Below are 19,246 nucleotides of genomic sequence, written 5' to 3' on the forward strand. Positions count from 1 at the left end.
GTCAATTATATTGTGCAGCTTATCTCACCACCTGTAGTTATTTAGGTGAAAGCTCCAAAATGCTTGCCTAATATGTCTGTTTATCCAAAAGGAAGTAAAAAGGGAGAGCTAGAAAGATAGCATTGCATCACATTACATGGCAATGCAATGCACAGTTGCTGAAGTTGAACCAAAATGAGCTTGTAATCTGGCTTCTGCAACTTTGAACATGAAAAATCCAATGAGGAGAAGAAAAGCAAAGCCAAAGAGTCCATCCCAAAATCCGACAAACAAGCAAAATGAACAAAAAACATTGAATTCAATTCTTTCTGATTTTAGAAACTGCATTAAAGAAGGGGTGCACCGGTCCTGGAGATACTGCAATACCAGGTCAATGCGTGGAGTGGACAGAGCAAGCTCTTTTTCCATCTCCCTGTTCTAAAAATCCATTTAATATATGGTCCCCAGATAGGGGACGTATCAGATATTAAACTGATAAGAACAGATACTACACTTGATCTTAGCCAAAAGGCCGAGAAGCGATAACCAGAATTGGTTTCAAACTACGGAGCCACCCAAGGATCCTGAAAAGTCCATTTGTGGAGATGAGCTCCTGGACTCCCGTTAAGAAGACATGTTGTCAACCTCTAGATCCCTTACATGCCTGCACTTTTCGGCTTGCTGCTGCTGCAATCCACGCGTTTTAGATCTGCATAACTCCACCTCTTTAAACACAGCACCTTCACCCCCTGCTGTTCCCACCCGCCTCAACACCGTTGGAAGGGAGGAGAACCAATTAAGGCGGGGGGTGGGGTGGAACGAGCAGCTGTCTACCCTTAGCAGGAGGGCTCCTGATTACATACCTCTCCTGCTGCTGCTGCTGCTGGCTGTCCAGCAGCAGACTGAAGGTGGCTGCTGCTGTGCACAGGTATATAAAGGCTCAGAGCCTATTATGACACGCGCAGCCAGCGTTCCATTGCCACATTCCATCTACTGCAGGCAGGATACCTGGCTGGCTGAATGTCGCTGAGAAGCTCACAGAGACCTCCATAAGCAACAGTTTAACAGAATGCCACAGACTAATCAACCAAACTTTTTGGGTTGGGTTCTCTTTTATAGTCTGCAGGCATTAAATGAAAGAAGTCAGTGTTCCAGCAGAAGGAGACAACGTTTCAGAAAAGGCATTGTAGCAAACCAAAAAAGAAATTTTAAGCGCAGCAGAGTAACCAGCGCACATACCTGTTAGCTCAGGTGAGTTTAAAAGGCTGCTGTTGATAACAAGGGCATTTGCTAAATAGATGGTGTGTGTGCAACTGTGACACCCCAGGGGTCTGGTTGCCACAGTGATAGAGATATTACGTCTGAGAGCAGGTGGGAGGTCCTTTGGTCAGGGATCCTGTGCATGCCACACCTCCTGCCCAGTCTTGGGAGGGGAAGGACTTCCCCTAGATAAACCTGGGGCTGAGGCAGGGTAGGGAGTTCTGTGAGGAGAAGACAGGGAGCAGAGCTGCTCTATGGGCTCTGCTCCACAGGCAGGCCCTGTCCTGGGGCCTGAGCCTGGAGTCAAGGAGTGAGAAAGAAGACAGAACAAGAGTAGAGAAGAGAAGCAGCATAGCAAGAAACATCAGGAGCTCTGTGGGGAGCAGTGTTACAACGAGTCAGGGGCTGGCAGCTACAGAGCTCGCCCTGACTGAGAAGATTTCTAACCGGACCCGGAGTCCGAGGCTGTGGGGACTAACTCCTACCCAGCAGCAGAAACCGTCCGGCAGAGGATTTCAGGTCCTCTGGCCCAGAAGCCCGAAGGCACGGTCACACGCGTGGGACCAGCACCGCCATCGTGGAGCGGAAGCCATTAGAAGGCCCCGAGTCACCGGCCATACGGGTGAGCACCACACGGTACACTCAGGGACGTGGGCTACTTATTCCCGCCTCTAGCAAGGTAGCCAGAAGAGTACAGTTAGTTGGGAAGGCCTACAACTCCGCCTGGCCAGGGGAGATCCCATCTGCTCAAGGACTGACCAGGCCCCTATCACTAGCAAGTACTCCGGGAGGGTCTATCTTTGTCACCAGTAAAGACCCTGAACTACACCGCACCGTCTCTGAGTGGTTCCTGCTACCCCCATCATCCACGTCGGCTGCCCTGAGGCCATACCCCTCCCGTTGGGGGTTATACCATCCACGCTGCACCATCCTTCCACCGGCCTCAGCGGTCTGCCCTGCAGCGGCAGCTCCATAGCTGCATTCAACGGGTGGCGTAGTCATCAACCATCTACTGCTAGTACATCGCCGCTCAGTTTGACTCCCTGGGCACGGACCGGGTCGCCGCCACGAGACTACAACCCTCAAGAGATCCGGCTCCGGGTAAGCTCCCGCGTGCGCAACGCAGCGCGACACAGGCCCAGGGGCGCGTCAACTTTGGCGTAGTCGGCAGGATTTCGTGCCCGCAACCACCGGGTACTGCGTGCCTGAAAAAGACTGTTCAAACTTACCAGTGGTGAAGATTCCCGCCATCTGTGAAGATTCCCGCCATCCGTGGAGTTTTCCCGCCATCCGGCGCCATCTTCTGCCTTCTTCCCGCCATCCGAGGAGTTTTCCCGCCATCCGGCGCCATCTTCTGCCTTCTTCCCGCCATCCGAGGAGTTTTCCCGCCATCCGGCGCCATCTTGGAGACGCCGCGCGGGAAGAAGAAGAAGAGGGGCGTGGACTTCAAAAGCACGCGAGAACTGAAGCCCCGCCTCACGTCCGGACGTTGCGCAAGGTCCTGGAAGGGAGGAAGAGCGACGCTGACGTCATCGGAGCGCGACGCCAGGTCCTCTACCCCGACGATTGACTGCGGAGCCGCGGCCTACGGAAGAGGATCTCCGGAAGGTAGGCCACGGTCCACTAGGGGGGAGGAGGACACCAGGAACGGACAGCAAGATGGCGGACCGGCAGCAGACTAAGCTGCCCAGCATCGGCAGTGCCCCAGTCATCGCCGGCCCCGACCAGCGCCGGGAGAAGACGCGTGACGCAGGAGCGGTCGCGGGAGCAGGTAAGAGGAGTCTCCCTGTCCCGGACGCTGCCAGCGTCAGCCTGCTCCCGGGCCCCCTGGTGGAGCCGCCGATTCCGGGCGCTGCAGACACCGACCTGCTCCAGCCCCCGCAACAAGCCCTGCGGCCAAGCCCTCCAGCCCTGGGCACTACCACCACCAGCCCGCGCCCAGGCCCAAAGTTGCACCCTCTGACCCCGGGCGTCATCAGCGGCGACCCTCTCCACGCCTGGTCGCAAGGCCTGAACTCCCCAGGTGCAAAAGGACTGTACGCCCTCCACGTTCACCGGCTAACCGAGGAGGAGCTGCAGTATTACCAATACGAGGAAAGCCAAGAGGACCCGGACGGGTCTGAAGCCTACACACAAGAAGGAGCAGGAGGATGCCGTTACTGAAGTACGGTAAAGTGGAACTGTACATAGTTACCCGTAGGGGTACTTGTGTTGCTAATTAAAATATGGTCCCCGTTGGGACAAGTGTGAACTGTTCCCGTGTGTCCCCTATCCTTAACCAGGCTGAGGACTGTGAGCAGCCATCCCATCTCCCCACAGGCTGAGGACTGTGAGCAGCCAATCCTTATCCCCACTGGCCGAGGACTGAGAGCGGCCATATCTTGTAAATATTATGTGTTTCCAGTTATTTATAGGAGTCCTTGGTGGATTTACCGGGAATCCTTTGTACAGTTAGTGGAGCGTAACCCAGGATGGACTAAAAGACTGTTGAGGACTCGGGGTAGGACAGACCCCTATCTGGTTACGTCTCCCTGTTTTGGTGAAATGGACACCTTGCTTTCTTCAAAGACTGCACCCGGTTATGGACACGCCGTGACCAGCTTTATGCGTTTCCTTATTGTAATGTTATTGTTTATACTTTGTTATGTTACAAAAATATGTTTAGTCCCGGAGTACTAAATTTCACTAGGGGGGAATGTGACACCCCAGGGGTCTGGTTGCCACAGTGATAGAGATATTACGTCTGAGAGCAGGTGGGAGGTCCTTTGGTCAGGGATCCTGTGCATGCCACACCTCCTGCCCAGTCTTGGGAGGGGAAGGACTTCCCCTAGATAAACCTGGGGCTGAGGCAGGGTAGGGAGTTCTGTGAGGAGAAGACAGGGAGCAGAGCTGCTCTATGGGCTCTGCTCCACAGGCAGGCCCTGTCCTGGGGCCTGAGCCTGGAGTCAAGGAGTGAGAAAGAAGACAGAACAAGAGTAGAGAAGAGAAGCAGCATAGCAAGAAACATCAGGAGCTCTGTGGGGAGCAGTGTTACAACGAGTCAGGGGCTGGCAGCTACAGAGCTCGCCCTGACTGAGAAGATTTCTAACCGGACCCGGAGTCCGAGGCTGTGGGGACTAACTCCTACCCAGCAGCAGAAACCGTCCGGCAGAGGATTTCAGGTCCTCTGGCCCAGAAGCCCGAAGGCACGGTCACACGCGTGGGACCAGCACCGCCATCGTGGAGCGGAAGCCATTAGAAGGCCCCGAGTCACCGGCCATACGGGTGAGCACCACACGGTACACTCAGGGACGTGGGCTACTTATTCCCGCCTCTAGCAAGGTAGCCAGAAGAGTACAGTTAGTTGGGAAGGCCTACAACTCCGCCTGGCCAGGGGAGATCCCATCTGCTCAAGGACTGACCAGGCCCCTATCACTAGCAAGTACTCCGGGAGGGTCTATCTTTGTCACCAGTAAAGACCCTGAACTACACCGCACCGTCTCTGAGTGGTTCCTGCTACCCCCATCATCCACGTCGGCTGCCCTGAGGCCATACCCCTCCCGTTGGGGGTTATACCATCCACGCTGCACCATCCTTCCACCGGCCTCAGCGGTCTGCCCTGCAGCGGCAGCTCCATAGCTGCATTCAACGGGTGGCGTAGTCATCAACCATCTACTGCTAGTACATCGCCGCTCAGTTTGACTCCCTGGGCACGGACCGGGTCGCCGCCACGAGACTACAACCCTCAAGAGATCCGGCTCCGGGTAAGCTCCCGCGTGCGCAACGCAGCGCGACACAGGCCCAGGGGCGCGTCACAACAATATACTGAAAGGTCAATTATATTGTGCAGCTTATCTCACCACCTGTAGTTATTTAGGTGAAAGCTCCAAAATGCTTGCCTAATATGTCTGTTTATCCAAAAGGAAGTAAAAAGGGAGAGCTAGAAAGATAGCATTGCATCACATTACATGGCAATGCAATGCACAGTTGCTGAAGTTGAACCAAAATGAGCTTGTAATCTGGCTTCTGCAACTTTGAACATGAAAAATCCAATGAGGAGAAGAAAAGCAAAGCCAAAGAGTCCATCCCAAAATCCGACAAACAAGCAAAATGAACAAAAAACATTGAATTCAATTCTTTCTGATTTTAGAAACTGCATTAAAGAAGGGCTGCACCGGTCCTGGAGATACTGCAATACCAGGTCAATGCGTGGAGTGGACAGAGCAAGCTCTTTTTCCATCTCCCTGTTCTAAAAATCCATTTAATATATGGTCCCCAGATAGGGGACGTATCAGATATTAAACTGATAAGAACAGATACTACACTTGATCTTAGCCAAAAGGCCGAGAAGCGATAACCAGAATTGGTTTCAAACTACGGAGCCACCCAAGGATCCTGAAAAGTCCATTTGTGGAGATGAGCTCCTGGACTCCCGTTAAGAAGACATGTTGTCAACCTCTAGATCCCTTACATGCCTGCACTTTTCGGCTTGCTGCTGCTGCAATCCACGCGTTTTAGATCTGCATAACTCCACCTCTTTAAACACAGCACCTTCACCCCCTGCTGTTCCCACCTGCCTCAACACCGTTGGAAGGGAGGAGAACCAATTAAGGCGGGGGGTGGGGTGGAACGAGCAGCTGTCTACCCTTAGCAGGAGGGCTCCTGATTACATACCTCTCCTGCTGCTGCTGCTGCTGGCTGTCCAGCAGCAGACTGAAGGTGGCTGCTGCTGTGCACAGGTATATAAAGGCTCAGAGCCTATTATGACACGCGCAGCCAGCGTTCCATTGCCACATTCCATCTACTGCAGGCAGGATACCTGGCTGGCTGAATGTCGCTGAGAAGCTCACAGAGACCGCCATAAGCAACAGTTTAACAGAATGCCACAGACTAATCAACCAAACTTTTTGGGTTGGGTTCTCTTTTATAGTCTGCAGGCATTAAATGAAAGAAGTCAGTGTTCCAGCAGAAGGAGACAACGTTTCAGAAAAGGCATTGTAGCAAACCAAAAAAGAAATTTTAAGCGCAGCAGAGTAACCAGCGCACATACCTGTTAGCTCAGGTGAGTTTAAAAGGCTGCTGTTGATAACAAGGGCATTTGCTAAATAGATGGTGTGTGTGCAACAATATACTGAAAGGTCAATTATATTGTGCAGCTTATCTCACCACCTGTAGTTATTTAGGTGAAAGCTCCAAAATGCTTGCCTAATATGTCTGTTTATCCAAAAGGAAGTAAAAAGGGAGAGCTAGAAAGATAGCATTGCATCACATTACATGGCAATGCAATGCACAGTTGCTGAAGTTGAACCAAAATGAGCTTGTAATCTGGCTTCTGCAACTTTGAACATGAAAAATCCAATGAGGAGAAGAAAAGCAAAGCCAAAGAGTCCATCCCAAAATCCGACAAACAAGCAAAATGAACAAAAAACATTGAATTCAATTCTTTCTGATTTTAGAAACTGCATTAAAGAAGGGGTGCACCGGTCCTGGAGATACTGCAATACCAGGTCAATGCGTGGAGTGGACAGAGCAAGCTCTTTTTCCATCTCCCTGTTCTAAAAATCCATTTAATATATGGTCCCCAGATAGGGGACGTATCAGATATTAAACTGATAAGAACAGATACTACACTTGATCTTAGCCAAAAGGCCGAGAAGCGATAACCAGAATTGGTTTCAAACTACGGAGCCACCCAAGGATCCTGAAAAGTCCATTTGTGGAGATGAGCTCCTGGACTCCCGTTAAGAAGACATGTTGTCAACCTCTAGATCCCTTACATGCCTGCACTTTTCGGCTTGCTGCTGCTGCAATCCACGCGTTTTAGATCTGCATAACTCCACCTCTTTAAACACAGCACCTTCACCCCCTGCTGTTCCCACCCGCCTCAACACCGTTGGAAGGGAGGAGAACCAATTAAGGCGGGGGGTGGGGTGGAACGAGCAGCTGTCTACCCTTAGCAGGAGGGCTCCTGATTACATACCTCTCCTGCTGCTGCTGCTGCTGGCTGTCCAGCAGCAGACTGAAGGTGGCTGCTGCTGTGCACAGGTATATAAAGGCTCAGAGCCTATTATGACACGCGCAGCCAGCGTTCCATTGCCACATTCCATCTACTGCAGGCAGGATACCTGACTGGCTGAATGTCGCTGAGAAGCTCACAGAGACCGCCATAAGCAACAGTTTAACAGAATGCCACAGACTAATCAACCAAACTTTTTGGGTTGGGTTCTCTTTTATAGTCTGCAGGCATTAAATGAAAGAAGTCAGTGTTCCAGCAGAAGGAGACAACGTTTCAGAAAAGGCATTGTAGCAAACCAAAAAAGAAATTTTAAGCGCAGCAGAGTAACCAGCGCACATACCTGTTAGCTCAGGTGAGTTTAAAAGGCTGCTGTTGATAACAAGGGCATTTGCTAAATAGATGGTGTGTGTGCAACAATATACTGAAAGGTCAATTATATTGTGCAGCTTATCTCACCACCTGTAGTTATTTAGGTGAAAGCTCCAAAATGCTTGCCTAATATGTCTGTTTATCCAAAAGGAAGTAAAAAGGGAGAGCTAGAAAGATAGCATTGCATCACATTACATGGCAATGCAATGCACAGTTGCTGAAGTTGAACCAAAATGAGCTTGTAATCTGGCTTCTGCAACTTTGAACATGAAAAATCCAATGAGGAGAAGAAAAGCAAAGCCAAAGAGTCCATCCCAAAATCCGACAAACAAGCAAAATGAACAAAAAACATTGAATTCAATTCTTTCTGATTTTAGAAACTGCATTAAAGAAGGGGTGCACCGGTCCTGGAGATACTGCAATACCAGGTCAATGCGTGGAGTGGACAGAGCAAGCTCTTTTTCCATCTCCCTGTTCTAAAAATCCATTTAATATATGGTCCCCAGATAGGGGACGTATCAGATATTAAACTGATAAGAACAGATTTTTTTTTTTTAATTTGGCTATCCCCTGCAGAGGGATAAAACCGTTTATTAAAACTTTAACAAATTACAAGCATAATTACACAAATACCAAACGTTAAAAGACAAATGAAATTTACAAAACAAAAAAATACAAAGATTTTAAATAATTAGGTTCCATTGGTCAACAAGCCATTTTTTGGAAATATGTACATTCTTCTTTTTGTCAATTAAATAATAAGTATACATTTCACATAAACATAAACTTAAAACATCATTCACTGATAAAACATCTTGTTTAAAAATAGCAATGTTGCGCGCTTTCCAGAGAGATGACTTGGCGCAGTTCACTGTCTTCCAAGCCATTGTGTACTGGTCCATTGTGGGGCATTCCATAAGTCCGTATAGCACAGTTTTATATGTAAAGTCCTTGAGGTCTGCCACCCTTTCCAGTAGGGGGAGCAGTCTTCTCCAGAAATCCTTTGCAAAATTACATGTCCATAATAGATGTTCCACCGTTTCCTCGTCTTGGCATCCGGCTCTTGGGCAGATGGCAGACCTCACAAATCCTCTTCTGTATTGGAATGCCCGGCAAGGAAGACAGCGGTGCATGCAACTCCAAGCCAGATCTCTCTGTTCATTAAAAAGATAAAAAACGTTAATCATTTTCCAGATAGACATAGATTTGTCATCATCATATCTGTCAACATTACATATTTCCTCACTTTTACGTATTTCTTTAATTAGTTTCTTACTATTTCTTAATTCCTCTATTTTCTTAGTCCCTAAATTAAAATCGGACACTATTTTCTTTAAAATCTCATAATGCGTCGACAAATTAAAAGCATGGGGCACAGATATATTAACTTCATATCATCCAAACTTTCTCATAAAAAATCCTGTATTAAAACGCATAAAAAAGGACCAATAGTGATTCTTAAAAAGGGCATTAAAACAGTAAACGAACAGATGGATTAAAAGAAACCTATTAAAATCTGGAAAATCTTTACCACCTTTTACTTTTGATTTCATCACGATTTCTCTTTTCAGCTTTTCCATTTTTGAGTTCCAAAAGAAGGTAAAACAGGTTTTGGTTATCTTTTTTAAAACATTAACAGGCGGGGGGAAAACCATGCTAAGATACAATAAAAGAGGTAAAATCACCATCTTTAAAACCAATACTTTACCCTCCATTGTAAGTCTCCTCATGTTCCACATACATATTTTCGTATTTACTTTCTGTATAACTGTTTCCCAACTATTATAACCATCATTATTTTCAGTGAATGATATACCTAAAATGGAAATGGATTCGGAGACATTAATTGGTACATCACGTAAAATCATCCCCCCAACACTTAAAATGTTACACTTATTAAAATTGATTTTAAAACCAGAAGCTAGACAAAAGGATTGCACTTGATGGAGAGTGGCCGTAAGTGATGGTGCATCTGTACACAAGACCGCCACGTCATCCATGTAGCCTACAACCTTGGCCTCCAAACCACCGCTTCCAGGCAGAGGGACACCGCATATCTGTTTATTTTTACGTATTGCACATAACATTGGTTCCAGTGCACAGATAAACAGTAGGGGGGACAGAGGGCATCCCTGTTTCACCCCTGACCGTAAAAATACCTCTTGTGTCTTAAAACCATTCACTAAAATCTTACTTGTACAATCCTTGTAAAATGCTTTAAGCGATAGTAAAAACCCTTCTGGTATGCCCATTTTCTCTAAAACTTTAAAAAGATAAAAGTGTGAGACACGGTCAAATGCTTTTTCAAAATCAATAGATAAAATCGCCATTTTCCCCTTTCTGTCTTTCACATCCTCAATACAGTCTTTCACTAAATTCAGATTGTCCCATATACTGCGCCCCGGCACCCCACACACTTGATTAGAATGAATAACTTTGCTGATGACTTCTTTTAGACGATTTGCACAAATTTTAGCCATTATTTTATAGTCACAATTTAAAAGTGTTATTGGTCTCCAGTTTTCTAATTTTGATTTATCGCCTTTTTTGTATAGGAGGGAGACTTCACCTTTCTTCCAGGAATTTAATAAAACCTTATTATTAAAAACCTCAGTAAACAAATAAAACAAATCATCTTTTAAAATATCATAAAAACATACATAAAATTCTATTGGGATGCCATCAGGACCAGGGACCTTTCCAGTTTTAAAACTTTTAATAGTTTTTAACACTTCTTGTTCCGTTAAAACTTGGGATAAAAACTCTTGGGATGCGGGATCTAAAACAGCTGTTAGTCCTTGCAGCGAATCATCCATTAATTTATTATCTATATTTTTTCCATTAAAAAGATTAGAAAAAAAAACCTCAACTTTACCCAGCATATTTTTTATATTATTCTCACCATCTATATGGTCAATTATCACTTTTTCTTTTTTATTTTTCCTAAAAAAATATCTGGAACACTTTTCATTTTCTTCTATATGTTGTACTCTAGAACGAAAAATTATCTCTTTTCCTTTTTGTTCTAGCCATTTTGAAATCTCTTCTTTTAAGTTTGAAATATCAACTTGTACATCTATCCCATTGTCTCTGAGCTTAAACAATGTTTGTAGGCGGGTATTTAAAATTCTATATTCTTCATATTTTTCTTTGGCTTTACATATACTCTTTTTAATAAAAAAGTCTTTTATTTTTACTTTCATTCTATCCCACCATACACTCATAGTCTCATTTGTTTTTTTCCCTTTTCTACATTTCCTATAAAACTCAATAAAATCTGATAAAATCTGCGGGTCGGTTAAAAGGGATACGTTCATTTTCCAGCTTTTCTTACCACATTTTTTGTTGTCATTTACTTCTATGGTAAAGGATAAAAGTTTATGGTCTGAAAATATATTAGTTAAAACTTCACATTTGGCAGGTATTGTTTTATCTGAACCAAAAATAAAATCAATCCTAGAGCTACAATTAGCATTGCTCCAAGTGAAACCGGCGTCCTCTGTGCTGTCACTATGACACTCTTTATATATGTCTATCAATTTAGCATCTTTGACTATATCATGTAGCATACCTGAGGTTTTATCGTAGTTCCTGCTTACAGAGCTGGAGCGCCGGTTTTCACCTTTTAAAAACACAATTAAAATCCCCTGCTAAGATAAAAGGTTCAGAGTTATTAATAAATAATGGTAAAAGATCAAGCATTTCGGCTCTTTCATTTTTCTCTGGGGATCCATAAAAATTTAAAAACTGCCATCTAATTCCATCAATAAAAGCTTTCACTAATAAAATACGACCTGGTAAAATTTCCTGAATAAAATCAATTAAAACGTTCCCTTTAAAAAGTATGGCTACACCCGCTGATCCTGCAGCATTCGATCCGGACCAGACAGATGGCCCACACTTCCACTCATCTTTATATTTTTGATATGACATTTCATGTGGGATATTACATTCTTGCAGAAAAAATACAGATGCAGTAAAACACGTAAAAAAATTAAAAAGAGCAGTTCTTCTCGTGTTAGATTTTATGCCTCTCACGTTGAGGGAAATACCATTGAGTTCAGCCATCATTAGAAAATGTAGAAATTTTACTTAGGTAACTAAGAGCAACGGATTTACCTGTCCGATGAACCTGATCAGACCACTGGGCTTGCGCCTCCCTCCTCATCTGATATTATCGTCACGAGAGTCTCCGTGGAGGAGGAAAGATTACCACATTTATATAAACCCGACGCTACACTGGCATAGCTCGGAGGGCTGGCTGGCAGAACCCGCTGGGTCTCCATTGGCTGGCCATGCAGTTCCTCATCAGGTGGGTCCCCGAGGGGTTCCGACGCCCCTGTTTGACCTGTAGAAGGTCGTCCTAAAGGAGGAGGTTGCGCACAAGGCAGAGCCTCTGACTCTTCAGAGGCAGCAAGATCCCGGTCCCCACCTGTAGCAGCGGAGACCGAAACCCCTGAGGGTCCAGCGTCCACGTCCCCTTCTGGAGAAGTGTCCATCTGTTCACCTCCTGCTGCCTCCTCCGAACCACCCTTTTTCTTTTTCTTAGGACCCACCTTTATCCACTCAGCGCCCTCAGCACTAGGAGACCCAGACTGGGCATGGGCTTCTGTGTCGGCCTTTTGCCGGTCCCTTTTGACCTTACCAGTAGTGCCCTTCTGCTCCTTCTCAGCCCTCCTTTTGGACTCCCGCAGGTCCTGCAGCCAGGTTTTGGGATTTGGTATTTTACCTGTCATAGACTCTGGAGACACTTCACTATTTGGTACGCCCTTATTGTCTCCAGAGGCTCCAGGTTGTTGTTCCTCCTCCTGAGGGGTGGTCTGATCTTTTGGTCCTTGGTCGGACGTCTTGGACTTCCCCTTTTGCTCATCTTCCCGAAATCTGTGAGGGCAAGAAAAATAAAAGTGACCTGGAGTCTGGCAAAAACTGCATTTCTTTTCCTTAGGGCATTCTTTTGTCTCATGTTCTTCACTAGCACAATTTCTACATGATACATGACAGTTTTCTTTTGAATGACCATAGCGCCCACAATTTCTGCAATATACTGGCATCCCAGAAAAGAAGAAATCCCCATTTGTTTGCCCAATTTTGAAACGGGCAGGGGGGAGCCGTATACCACCTGGTGTATTTGGATCTCTTGTACACTTCACAAGGAATTTCCACTTAGATGTCCATATGTTATATTCGTTTAATATCTTCCCAATACATTTAACACTTTTAAAATAAATTGCTAGAAATGACATTACTTCTGGAGCAGAAACAAAGGGCGAAAATATTTTTACAATAACCAGTCTTACCTCATCCAGGACGTGCTCAACAATTTGTATCCCTTTCAAAACAGGACTATTTTCAACTTTTTTTAACTTTTCTAGTACATCTCTAAAAATACCTTCTCCGGTGAATGTGATGTCATAGTCACCTCTTCTGGGATAATCCTGGATGGAGAGAATTTCATTCCTTTGTACGCCAAGAAGGTTCCTGAGCACGTCCTGGACTACATACCCTAATTTCCTCATATCCGAGCCACCCGCCGTGAAGTGAACTCGGATAGAGTTTTTTAGCCTTGCATAAAGAGGCACGAGGTTAGGGTCAACCTCCATGGAAAAACGCAACAAGGTTGCAAATTGCAGCCGCTTGCAATCTGCGCTCCCAGTGTTCTTGCAGCGAAAAACACCTGGAAGCTGGGGGATCGCAACTCGTTACCCTGGGACTAAGCCCTCTCCCTAATAGCAGCAAGCAGGTTAAGTCCACCAAAGTGGACGATCCTGCCAGGTCAAGGAGAGGGGTACCCGAGTGCCCTTCAACCACAATCTCCTGCAATAAAGCACTTGATCTTAGCCAAAAGGCCGAGAAGCGATAACCAGAATTGGTTTCAAACTACGGAGCCACCCAAGGATCCTGAAAAGTCCATTTGTGGAGATGAGCTCCTGGACTCCCGTTAAGAAGACATGTTGTCAACCTCTAGATCCCTTACATGCCTGCACTTTTCGGCTTGCTGCTGCTGCAATCCACGCGTTTTAGATCTGCATAACTCCACCTCTTTAAACACAGCACCTTCACCCCCTGCTGTTCCCACCCGCCTCAACACCGTTGGAAGGGAGGAGAACCAATTAAGGCGGGGGGTGGGGTGGAACGAGCAGCTGTCTACCATTAGCAGGAGGGCTCTTGATTACATACCTCTCCTGCTGCTGCTGCTGCTGGCTGTCCAGCAGCAGACTGAAGGTGGCTGCTGCTGTGCACAGGTATATAAAGGCTCAGAGCCTATTATGACACGCGCAGCCAGCGTTCCATTGCCACATTCCATCTACTGCAGGCAGGATACCTGGCTGGCTGAATGTCGCTGAGAAGCTCACAGAGACCGCCATAAGCAACAGTTTAACAGAATGCCACAGACTAATCAACCAAACTTTTTGGGTTGGGTTCTCTTTTATAGTCTGCAGGCATTAAATGAAAGAAGTCAGTGTTCCAGCAGAAGGAGACAACGTTTCAGAAAAGGCATTGTAGCAAACCAAAAAAGAAATTTTAAGCGCAGCAGAGTAACCAGCGCACATACCTGTTAGCTCAGGTGAGTTTAAAAGGCTGCTGTTGATAACAAGGGCATTTGCTAAATAGATGGTGTGTGTGCAACAATATACTGAAAGGTCAATTATATTGTGCAGCTTATCTCACCACCTGTAGTTATTTAGGTGAAAGCTCCAAAATGCTTGCCTAATATGTCTGTTTATCCAAAAGGAAGTAAAAAGGGAGAGCTAGAAAGATAGTATTGCATCACATTACGTGGCAATGCAATGCACAGTTGCTGAAGTTGAACCAAAATGAGCTTGTAATCTGGCTTCTGCAACTTTGAACATGAAAAATCCAATGAGGAGAAGAAAAGCAAAGCCAAAGAGTCCATCCCAAAATCCGACAAACAAGCAAAATGAACAAAAAACATTGAATTCAATTCTTTCTGATTTTAGAAACTGCATTAAAGAAGGGGTGCACTGGTCCTGGAGATACTGCAATACCAGGTCAATGCGTGGAATGGACAGAGCAAGCTCTTTTTCCATCTCCCTGTTCTAAAAATCCATTTAATATATGGTCCCCAGATAGGGGACGTATCAGATATTAAACTGATAAGAACAGATACTACACTTGATCTTAGCCAAAAGGCCGAGAAGCGATAACCAGAATTGGTTTCAAACTACGGAGCCACCCAAGGATCCTGAAAAGTCCATTTGTGGAGATGAGCTCCTGGACTCCCGTTAAGAAGACATGTTGTCAACCTGTAGATCCCTTACATTCCTGCACTTTTTGGCTTGCTGCTGCTGCAATCCACGCGTTTTAGATCTGCATAACTCCACCTCTTTAAACACAGCACCTTCACCCCCTGCTGTTCCCACCCGCCTCAACACCGTTGGAAGGGAGGAGAACCAATTAAGGCGGGGGGTGGGGTGGAACGAGCAGCTGTCTACCCTTAGCAGGAGGGCTCCTGATTACATACCTCTCCTGCTGCTGCTGCTGCTGGCTGTCCAGCAGCAGACTGAAGGTGGCTGCTGCTGTGCACAGGTATATAAAGGCTCAGAGCCTATTATGACACGCGCAGCCAGCGTTCCATTGCCACATTCCATCTACTGCAGGCAGGATACCTGGCTGGCTGAATGTCGCTGAGAAGCTCACAGAGACCGCCATAAGCAACAGTTTAACAGAATGCCACAGACTAATCAACCAAACTTTTTGGGTTGGGTTCTCTTTTATAGTCTGCAGGCATTAAATGAAAGAAGTCAGTGTTCCAGCAGAAGGAGACAACGTTTCAGAAAAGGCATTGTAGCAAACCAAAAAAGAAATTTTAAGCGCAGCAGAGTAACCAGCGCACATACCTGTTAGCTCAGGTGAGTTTAAAAGGCTGCTGTTGATAACAAGGGCATTTGCTAAATAGATGGTGTGTGTGCAACAATATACTGAAAGGTCAATTATATTGTGCAGCTTATCTCACCACCTGTAGTTATTTAGGTGAAAGCTCCAAAATGCTTGCCTAATATGTCTGTTTATCCAAAAGGAAGTAAAAAGGGAGAGCTAGAAAGATAGCATTGCATCACATTACATGGCAATGCAATGCACAGTTGCTGAAGTTGAACCAAAATGAGCTTGTAATCTGGCTTCTGCAACTTTGAACATGAAAAATCCAATGAGGAGAAGAAAAGCAAAGCCAAAGAGTCCATCCCAAAATCCGACAAACAAGCAAAATGAACAAAAAACATTGAATTCAATTCTTTCTGATTTTAGAAACTGCATTAAAGAAGGGGTGCACCGGTCCTGGAGATACTGCAATACCAGGTCAATGCGTGGAGTGGACAGAGCAAGCTCTTTTTCCATCTCCCTGTTCTAAAAATCCATTTAATATATGGTCCCCAGATAGGGGACGTATCAGATATTAAACTGATAAGAACAGATACTACACTTGATCTTAGCCAAAAGGCCGAGAAGCGATAACCAGAATTGGTTTCAAACTACGGAGCCACCCAAGGATCCTGAAAAGTCCATTTGTGGAGATGAGCTCCTGGACTCCCGTTAAGAAGACATGTTGTCAACCTCTAGATCCCTTACATGCCTGCACTTTTCGGCTTGCTGCTGCTGCAATCCACGCGTTTTAGATCTGCATAACTCCACCTCTTTAAACACAGCACCTTCACCCCCTGCTGTTCCCACCCGCCTCAACACCGTTGGAAGGGAGGAGAACCAATTAAGGCGGGGGGTGGGGTGGAACGAGCAGCTGTCTACCCTTAGCAGGAGGGCTCCTGATTACATACCTCTCCTGCTGCTGCTGCTGCTGGCTGTCCAGCAGCAGACTGAAGGTGGCTGCTGCTGTGCACAGGTATATAAAGGCTCAGAGCCTATTATGACACGCGCAGCCAGCGTTTCATTGCCACATTCCATCTACTGCAGGCAGGATACCTGGCTGGCTGAATGTCGCTGAGAAGCTCACAGAGACCGCCATAAGCAACAGTTTAACAGAATGCCACAGACTAATCAACCAAACTTTTTGGGTTGGGTTCTCTTTTATAGTCTGCAGGCATTAAATGAAAGAAGTCAGTGTTCCAGCAGAAGGAGACAACGTTTCAGAAAAGGCATTGTAGCAAACCAAAAAAGAAATTTTAAGCGCAGCAGAGTAACCAGCGCACATACCTGTTAGCTCAGGTGAGTTTAAAAGGCTGCTGTTGATAACAAGGGCATTTGCTAAATAGATGGTGTGTGTGCAACAATATACTGAAAGGTCAATTATATTGTGCAGCTTATCTCACCACCTGTAGTTATTTAGGTGAAAGCTCCAAAATGCTTGCCTAATATGTCTGTTTATCCAAAAGGAAGTAAAAAGGGAGAGCTAGAAAGATAGCATTGCATCACATTACATGGCAATGCAATGCACAGTTGCTGAAGTTGAACCAAAATGAGCTTGTAATCTGGCTTCTGCAACTTTGAACATGAAAAATCCAATGAGGAGAAGAAAAGCAAAGCCAAAGAGTCCATCCCAAAATCCGACAAACAAGCAAAATGAACAAAAAACATTGAATTCAATTCTTTCTGATTTTAGAAACTGCATTAAAGAAGGGGTGCACCGGTCCTGGAGATACTGCAATACCAGGTCAATGCGTGGAGTGGACAGAGCAAGCTCTTTTTCCATCTCCCTGTTCTAAAAATCCATTTAATATATGGTCCCCAGATAGGGGACGTATCAGATATTAAACTGATAAGAACAGATACTACACTTGATCTTAGCCAAAAGGCCGAGAAGCGATAACCAGAATTGGTTTCAAACTACGGAGCCACCCAAGGATCCTGAAAAGTCCATTTGTGGAGATGAGCTCCTGGACTCCCGTTAAGAAGACATGTTGTCAACCTCTAGATCCCTTACATGCCTGCACTTTTCGGCTTGCTGCTGCTGCAATCCACGCGTTTTAGATCTGCATAACTCCACCTCTTTAAACACAGCACCTTCACCCCCTGCTGTTCCCACCCGCCTCAACACCGTTGGAAGGGAGGAGAACCAATTAAGGCGGGGGGTGGGGTGGAACGAGCAGCTGTCTACCCTTAGCAGGAGGGCTCCTGATTACATACCTCTCCTGCTGCTGCTGCTGCTGGCTGTCCAGCAGCAGACTGAAGGTGGCTGCTGCTGTGCACAGGTATATAAAGGCTCAGAGCCTATTATGACACGCGCAGCCAGCGTTTCATTGCCACATTCCATCTACTGCAGGCAGGATACCTGGCTGGCTGAATGTCGCTGAGAAGCTCACAGAGACCGCCATAAGCAACAGTTTAACAGAATGCCACAGACTAATCAACCAAACTTTTTGGGTTGGGTTCTCTTTTATAGTCTGCAGGCATTAAATGAAAGAAGTCAGTGTTCCAGCAGAAGGAGACAACGTTTCAGAAAAGGCATTGTAGCAAACCAAAAAAGAAATTTTAAGCGCAGCAGAGTAACCAGCGCACATACCTGTTAGCTCAGGTGAGTTTAAAAGGCTGCTGTTGATAACAAGGGCATTTGCTAAATAGATGGTGTGTGTGCAACAATATACTGAAAGGTCAATTATATTGTGCAGCTTATCTCACCACCTGTAGTTATTTAGGTGAAAGCTCCAAAATGCTTGCCTAATATGTCTGTTTATCCAAAAGGAAGTAAAAAGGGAGAGCTAGAAAGATAGCATTGCATCACATTACGTGGCAATGCAATGCACAGTTGCTGAAGTTGAACCAAAATGAGCTTGTAATCTGGCTTCTGCAACTTTGAACATGAAAAATCCAATGAGGAGAAGAAAAGCAAAGCCAAAGAGTCCATCCCAAAATCCGACAAACAAGCAAAATGAACAAAAAACATTGAATTCAATTCTTTCTGATTTTAGAAACTGCATTAAAGAAGGGGTGCACCGGTCCTGGAGATACTGCAATACCAGGTCAATGCGTGGAATGGACAGAGCAAGCTCTTTTTCCATCTCCCTGTTCTAAAAATCCATTTAATATATGGTCCCCAGATAGGGGACGTATCAGATATTAAACTGATAAGAACAGATACTACACTTGATCTTAGCCAAAAGGCCGAGAAGCGATAACCAGAATTGGTTTCAAACTACGGAGCCACCCAAGGATCCTGAAAAGTCCATTTGTGGAGATGAGCTCCTGGACTCCCGTTAAGAAGACATGTTGTCAACCTGTAGATCCCTTACATTCCTGCACTTTTTGGCTTGCTGCTGCTGCAATCCACGCGTTTTAGATCTGCATAACTCCACCTCTTTAAACACAGCACCTTCACCCCCTGCTGTTCCCACCCGCCTCAACACCGTTGGAAGGGAGGAGAACCAATTAAGGCGGGGGGTGGGGTGGAACGAGCAGCTGTCTACCCTTAGCAGGAGGGCTCCTGATTACATACCTCTCCTGCTGCTGCTGCTGCTGGCTGTCCAGCAGCAGACTGAAGGTGGCTGCTGCTGTGCACAGGTATATAAAGGCTCAGAGCCTATTATGACACGCGCAGCCAGCGTTCCATTGCCACATTCCATCTACTGCAGGCAGGATACCTGGCTGGCTGAATGTCGCTGAGAAGCTCACAGAGACCGCCATAAGCAACAGTTTAACAGAATGCCACAGACTAATCAACCAAACTTTTTGGGTTGG

General features: G+C 45.9%; 8 non-coding genes across 8 annotated transcripts; all 8 read right to left on the minus strand.

Annotated features, from left to right (window-relative positions):
• Positions 1–332: 332 nt before the first annotated feature.
• LOC141176822 (U2 spliceosomal RNA) lies at positions 333–523 on the minus strand. The gene has a single exon (XR_012253474.1). It is a non-coding gene; the product is annotated as a U2 spliceosomal RNA (small nuclear RNA).
• Positions 524–5,382: 4,859 nt separating this feature from the next.
• LOC141177384 (U2 spliceosomal RNA) lies at positions 5,383–5,573 on the minus strand. The gene has a single exon (XR_012253983.1). It is a non-coding gene; the product is annotated as a U2 spliceosomal RNA (small nuclear RNA).
• Positions 5,574–6,688: 1,115 nt separating this feature from the next.
• LOC141176834 (U2 spliceosomal RNA) lies at positions 6,689–6,879 on the minus strand. The gene has a single exon (XR_012253485.1). It is a non-coding gene; the product is annotated as a U2 spliceosomal RNA (small nuclear RNA).
• A 1,115-nt stretch (positions 6,880–7,994) lies between these two features.
• LOC141177817 (U2 spliceosomal RNA) lies at positions 7,995–8,185 on the minus strand. Its single transcript, XR_012254362.1, has one exon. It is a non-coding gene; the product is annotated as a U2 spliceosomal RNA (small nuclear RNA).
• Positions 8,186–14,576: 6,391 nt separating this feature from the next.
• LOC141177333 (U2 spliceosomal RNA) lies at positions 14,577–14,767 on the minus strand. The gene has a single exon (XR_012253937.1). It is a non-coding gene; the product is annotated as a U2 spliceosomal RNA (small nuclear RNA).
• A 1,115-nt stretch (positions 14,768–15,882) lies between these two features.
• On the minus strand, positions 15,883–16,073 carry LOC141176846 (U2 spliceosomal RNA). The gene has a single exon (XR_012253496.1). It is a non-coding gene; the product is annotated as a U2 spliceosomal RNA (small nuclear RNA).
• Positions 16,074–17,188: 1,115 nt separating this feature from the next.
• LOC141176858 (U2 spliceosomal RNA) lies at positions 17,189–17,379 on the minus strand. Its single transcript, XR_012253507.1, has one exon. It is a non-coding gene; the product is annotated as a U2 spliceosomal RNA (small nuclear RNA).
• A 1,115-nt stretch (positions 17,380–18,494) lies between these two features.
• Positions 18,495–18,685, minus strand: LOC141177406 (U2 spliceosomal RNA). Its single transcript, XR_012254003.1, has one exon. It is a non-coding gene; the product is annotated as a U2 spliceosomal RNA (small nuclear RNA).
• Between the last annotated feature and the right edge of the window lie 561 nt (positions 18,686–19,246).

The sequence above is a fragment of the Phyllobates terribilis genome, unplaced genomic scaffold (genome assembly GCF_046119375.1).
Source record: "Phyllobates terribilis strain yellow unplaced genomic scaffold, ASM4611937v1 Scaffold_27__1_contigs__length_16484149, whole genome shotgun sequence".
Lineage (NCBI taxonomy): Eukaryota > Metazoa > Chordata > Amphibia > Anura > Dendrobatidae > Phyllobates > Phyllobates terribilis.